Source organism: Saimiri boliviensis, chromosome 16, assembly GCF_048565385.1.
Source record: "Saimiri boliviensis isolate mSaiBol1 chromosome 16, mSaiBol1.pri, whole genome shotgun sequence".
NCBI classification, from domain to species: domain Eukaryota; kingdom Metazoa; phylum Chordata; class Mammalia; order Primates; family Cebidae; genus Saimiri; species Saimiri boliviensis.
In genome coordinates, this window is record NC_133464.1 from 31,692,613 (window position 1) to 31,699,590 (window position 6,978).

At 35.3% G+C, this 6,978-nt stretch overlaps 1 pseudogene; it reads right to left on the minus strand.

Moving 5' to 3' along the window:
- Positions 1-3,267: 3,267 nt before the first annotated feature.
- On the minus strand, positions 3,268-5,404 carry LOC101047486 (small ribosomal subunit protein eS4, X isoform-like; annotated as a pseudogene).
- Positions 5,405-6,978: the final 1,574 nt, after the last annotated feature.

Here is a 6,978-nt window from a genome sequence, read left to right on the forward strand (position 1 = left end):
GGGGCTTATAGTAAATATTCAATCTAATGAAACTAATAACATGGACACATATACAAAAATGAATTATATCATAAATCTCTAGTATTTTTAAAAAGCAAAGTTATAACTAAATGTATTCAATAAGCACATAACCAATTTTTTAAAAATTTAATTTTAATGAATATCAACAATTAAATATGACAAACTTAGCATCCTGAGAAATACTGTCATTTAGAAAAGACTAATCAAAGTAATTAAAATGACAAAAATAGCCGGGCGCGGTGGCTCAAGCCTCTAATCCCAGCACTTTGGGAGGCCGAGGCAGGTGGATCACGAGGTCAAGAGATCGAGACCATCTTGGTCAACATGGTGAAACCCCGTCTCTACTAAAAATACAAAAAATTAGCTGGGCATGGTGGCGCGTGCCTGTAATCCCAGCTACTCAGGAGGCTGAGGCAGGAGAATTGCCTGAACCCAGGAGGCGGAGGTTGCGGTGAGCCGAGATCGCGCCATTGCACTCCAGCCTGGGTAACAAGAGCGAAACTCCGTCTCAAAAAAAAAAAAAAAAAAAAAGACAAAAATTATTGTTAATTTTTTAAAAAAAATCAGATAGGTGAATAGCAGAATGCACTTAGCTAAAATTGAAGTAGGAAGCCAACTAGTAATAGTGCCAAGGAGTTCCCCCAGAAGGCAGTCAAAAAGGATAAAGAGTGAAATAATATGAGAAGGTTTCTCATGGAAGCTATACTCAATTTGGACATCCAGATAATAGTAGTTCCAGAAAAAAAGAACAAAGAGAATGGAGAAAAGAAAACAAAGTAGCAGTTCAAATAAAGTGTTACAAAGTTGAAGACATTTCACTTAAACTAGATTCATACTTGCTTCAAACATCTTGCCAGAATATTGGTTGCTGGAAATTAAAAACAAAGAGTATATAAAATAAATGTATCCTCTTAAATTTATAAAACACACTTCAACATAGCAGTAGGGTTACAGAGAATATCAATTTTAACATTACAAATTATTTAGAAAAGCACTTCATAGGCCGGGCGCGGTGGCTCAAGCCTGTAATCCCAGCACTTTGGGAGGCCGAGGCGGGTGGATCACGAGGTCAAGAGATCGAGACCAGCCTGGTCAACATGGTGAAACCCCGTCTCTACTAAAAATACAAAAAATTAGCTGGGCATGGTGGCGTATGCCTGTAATCCCAGCTACTCAGGAGGCTGAGGCAGGAGAATTGCCTGAACCCAGGAGGCAGAGGTTGCGGTGAGCCGAGATCGTGCCATTGCACTCCAGCCTGGGTTAACAAGAGCGAAACTCCATCTCAAAAAAAAAAAAAAAAAAAAAGAAAAGCACTTCATATCAAAGCCTACTGAATGGAGCTAAAGTGCTACTAAGAGTAATTTGCATAATCCAAAACACATACTTTGGAAAACAAAAAAGACTGGAAAAAAATAATTAGACATTCAATTCAAAGATCAAGGAAAACTGAAGGATCAAGGAAAAATAAGGCACAACTCACGAGAGGAATTAATAAAGATAAAAGCAGAAACAAATCAAGTAGAAAACCTAACAGTAAGAATAATAGTAAAAGAGAAAAGCAATAGCTGCTTATTTGAAGAGTTTAGTGTAACCACATTTTTGCCTCTCAAAAAGTAAGAAAACACAACTTTAAGAATGAAGCAAGTAGAATAACTACAGATATGGAAAATATTTCATAAATAATGGGAGATTACAACATGCAATTTTTATCCATTAACACAAAAACAAAGTTTTGAAGAAAATATGAAATAACAAAGTTTACTCAGTATGACTAGAAAATCATAAAAGATTAAAAACTCTATCTCTAAAAACATCAACCCAAAACAGCTTTATTTCAAAGTATTTTAAAGTCATCAAAGTGCAGTTAATTCCAATGATATAGAAAAGTCTTTCATAATTTAGAAAATACAGAAGACCCCTCAAGATTGGCAAGATCTTATATTACAAAATGTAAATGGTTATTTAAAAAATTATAGTTCAATCCCTTTGATTAAATAAAAAAGATACAAAAATATAAAGTCTAAAAAAATCCAGTCCTGCTATGAATTAGAGTAATACATTGTGGCTAAGAGAGTTTTCCTCAGGAATACAATAATCTTCATTCCTATGAATCTCTGAATGCTATAAACCAGGTGTCCCCAAACTACCACCTGCGCGACGCATGCGGCCCCCTGAGGCCATTTATCCAGTCCCCCGACGCACTTCAGGAAGGGGCACCTCTTTCACTGGTGGTCAGTGAGAGGAGCACAGTATGTGGCGGTCCTCCAACGATCTGAGGGACAGTGAACTGGTCCCCTGTGTAAAAAGTTTGGGGATGCCTGCTATAAACTATATTATTTGTGCTTGTCAGGTGGGAAAAAATGTAGTTGAAATGATTTAAACAGTGGATAATGGCTTTACTCAGCGGATACACTTCTATAACACCTGCACTGTAGATACTCTACAGATGACTTTGAGCCACAATAGAATTGCAGCTTTTATAGGAGAAGAAGAGGAATATGGTCCATGTGGTCTGGTCCTGGTTGCAGCTTTCTTCAGCTCTGACTGCTATGAAACTTACAGCTGACAAGGCCAGAAATTGTTCCAGTTATTCACACCTTTTGATTGAAATGATTGGTTAAATTTTACCCTAACAACTCTCAGAATAGATCTTTTAAGAGACATTTTTCCAAACCTACAGTTTGTCAAGGTTCAGGAAGGGAGGAAATAGCCAGAAAGGAGGACAGGGAGGAGTAAGAGGAAGAGGGAAAAAATGAGGGGGGAAAATGAGGGGAAAAAAGCAGAGGAAGCAAGGATTAAAACAAGAGAAACTTGGGTCTGTCTAGAACCCTTTACCTTTTAACTAAAATCACATATCACCTCACACCTGTTAGAATGACTATTATCAAAAAAGAAAGATGAGAATTGTTGGCAAGGATGTGGAGAAATTGTAATTCTGTGCACTTCTCATGGGAGTATAAAATGATCCAGCCACTGTGAAAAACAATATGGAGGTTCCTCAAAAAATTAAAAATGGAGTTATCATATGATCCAGCAATCCCACTTCTGAGTATACAGCCAAAAAATGGAATCAGGATCTGAAAGAGATACCTGCTCTCCCATGCTTACTGTAGCACTATTCACAATAACAAATAAAATCTGTGTCCAACAATGGATAATTGGATAAACAATATATAAGGAATATATAGTATATTCTTTATCCATATATGTGTCTATATATATATATATATATATATATATGTGGACAAAGAATATATGTATGTGTGTCTATATATATATGTATATATAGAGAGAGATACACACACATACGGTATATATGTATATGCAATGGAATATTATTCTGACTTCAAAAAGAAGGAAGGAAATTCTGCTATATGCATCAACATGAATAGATCTGGAAGATTTATGCTAACTAAAATAAGCCAGACAGAGAAGAATAAATACTACATGATTCCACTTACATAAGATGTTGAATATAGCCAAACTCATAGAAACATAGAGCAGAATGCTGGTTGTCAGAGACTGGGGTGGAGAGAAATAGACAGTTGCTATTCAATGGGTATAATGTTTCGTTATGCAAGGTGAATAAATTCTAGAGATCCCCTGCACAACGTTGTGCCTACAGTTAGCAATACTGCATTGTGCAATTAAAAATTTGTTAGAGGGTAGATCTCAAGTTAAGTGTCTTCATTTCAATAAAATAGAAGTATTATTAATATCATTTAAAAGTAAGTTAAAGAAGGCCTAATAAAATAGACTTTAAAGTACAATATAATCTAGACAAATTCTGAAAACACATTATATACATCATATATACATATACGTATTTTTTCATGCCACATTATTTTTAATTACATACAAAGATCTAACATGTCACCAGGGACCATTTCACCCACTGCTCTGTTTGGCCACCAGTCTTTTGTTTCTCTCTTCAGCAATGGTGAGGCAGATACCCTTTCCTCAGGGAAGAGAAATCCATGGTTTGTTGCTCTTGCCGGTAACAAAAATGTTGGAAAGTTGAGTGGCAAAGCTGTTGCCATTGGCATCTTTCACATGAACCAAGTCAAAAGATCCAGGATGCCTCTCTCTGTTGGTGATCACACCAATTCTTCCCAGGTTAACACCTGTAGTCATTATACACAGGTTACCAGTGTCAAATTTGATGAAATCAGTAACCTTGCTTGTCTCCAAATCAATCTGAATGGGATCATTCACCTTGATGAGGGAATCAGGGTAGCAGATGATGCTCTAGCATCAGGAGTCACCACATGAGGGATTCCCTCTGTGCCCACAAAGATTTTTCTCACTTTGTACAATTTGTACTTGGCCTCATCAGGTGTAATATGAAATACAGCAAACTGACCCTTGGTGTCATAGATCAGATGGAAATTCTCTCCTGTCTTGTCAATGCTGATGACATCTATAAATCCAAAAGGGTAGGTTATATCAGTTCAGACCTTGCCATCGATCTTAAGGAACCACTGTATGCGAATCTTCTTTACTTCATTTCCTGTAAGGGAGATCTCAAGTGTCTTCGTCATACTTAAGTCTATTCATTAAGAAAATAATGAGGGAGAGACATTCTCTCAACTTATGAGGACCAGTGGATGGACAAGGAACAAACACACCAGTCAATTTATCCAGCATCCCATGCATTGGAGCTGCTACCCACTTCAGATGTTTCTTGGGACAAGGAACCATGGCTGCGTTAGGCAAAGAAAGAGGACCTCCATCTTCCAGTGCATGCAGATACACCAATTCCTTATCTTATAAAATGTATCAATCAGAAAATTATAGCAATTATCACAATCACACTCCATAGATAAATGTATATTTGCTGTAATCCCTTTAAAGACGTTGAAAAGACTGGGACATCCACTATAGTGAACATCTGTTGTTTGTTTGCTTAGCACTATTCATTTCATCTAGAAAATAACTCTTTTCTGTGGGGAACTTCTCCCGACAGCAAGACAAGTATATGGTAGGGGTGAAGGGTGCCACCAACCCCTAGGTCATTGTTTAAAGCTAAACCTGTTAGGTAAGCCATGAAAATCATTATTCTTTTTCAGATTTTTTTTTCAAACTGGAGCTGAAGAAAGAGATTCAATTCCAAGTGGTTAGCAAAATTCTGAGATCCTGAACACGAAGATTTCCATGTCTATGGTCCCTGTCAGTAGGGGGGAAGTCAGTAGCTGTAGAAACGGAGGTCAAAAGAGAGAGAAAAATAAAAATTGAGCTACTGAGACAAGTGCTGGCTCCATTTGAGTTACTAATTTAGATTGTCCTTCAGGCCAAGCTACAGTGACTTTTCTTTCTGCAACTGTGTGAATCTCATAATAACTTCCACTGTTATAAATAATATATGCAAATAGCATATATTAAACTTAGCTAAACAGTGGAAGTTATTATGAGATTCACACAGTTGAAATGAAATTATTATGAAATTCACATATTGACTGAAATGCCATGACTACTTCTCAAAATTGTTCTCCAGATCCAAAAAGTATAGTAAGGAAAAAGAATAAACACTAAAAGTAAAAATAATATAATTATGTATAGATGGAATTTATATTTTTCTAGAACATATAGAGATTCAATTTAGAAATATTAGAAAAAATATGAGCAGATGGTAATGTTGCTAAAGGTGGAAATATATAAATCAAAAATAACTTCTCCATCACTGGCAACAAGAAATTAGAAAACATGGTAGAAAAATATCTAAATGCAGCAAACCTCTTGTTCCTGGATGAGAAGACACACATCAAGACATTTATTCTTTTTAGATAAATATTGCAAAGGATACACCTAAATGATTAGTAGTTCTTGCCTTTGGCCAAGAAAGCCGAAGAGAAAAGAAAAGAAAAATGAGAAGCAAGATATTTTTATCCTTTAGCCAGTATGTTTTGTATTATTTTGAAATAATTATAATCATGTGTACATGTATAACTTTTGTAGTTTAAGAAAACATTGGTATAAAAATATTTTTAGCTTTAATATTGCAAATAGCGTAATTTCTATAATATTAAGGGTAAAAGATATGTGGATGATCTACCATAAATCCTGAAAGAATATTAATCTATTTAAATAACATAATTTGCCAGTGTGCCTCTCTGCTTCCAAATCCTAGAAGCCAACCAAATGATAAGTTTCTTGAAAGCAAGAATTTTTTCATCTTTTTAAACCCAGTGTTTACCACAATGCTGATATTTGGTGTTGCTTAATAAACACTACTACATTTTTTAAGGGAATGAGTGATGAGGAGGATTCTGTTGTGGGGATTATTTGCTCACACCATAAGGCCATCTGCTTTCATAATACAAAACAAAAAATAACTAATGTTCATGAAAAACTGTTTTCTAAATGAAAAAGTTTTTAAAAACTTCCTTTTATCACTTCTCAGATGACCTTTAGACACTGATAATTACTGGGAGAAACACAATTTGGGCACATGATACAATTGTTTTGAGAGTTAAGATTGTAGGCTAAATGTGGGAGATACAGTCAGTGTACCACCAAGAATAATAAGAACACAACCCACTCAACAGAGTCCAAAAATGTATATGCATTTTTAAAAATCTGGTAGATAAATTCGTCATTAAAGGAAAATTTGCTTCCTACAGTAAGCAGAATCCTCCTCAACATTCCTAGGAAAAGAATCCAGCCCTAGGGATGACATGCTAATCCAGGCCAATTCTAGATTCACTTCATGTCATGACAGTGAATGCAGTACAAGCTCACATGTACAGAGAATACAAATATTTCATCAGTTTCTTTCTGTTGAATTAAAAATAATCTTAGGTCTTTAGCAATATGCATAACTGTAACTTTCTTGAAAGTGTTAAGAATAGTCTATTCTTTTTATTTATCTAAATCTGAGCCTCAATTTTCTTAAAAATTTGCAGCAATTATTTCTAGGAAAATATTCTTTAATAATAATAGTTATATTTATAATGATTA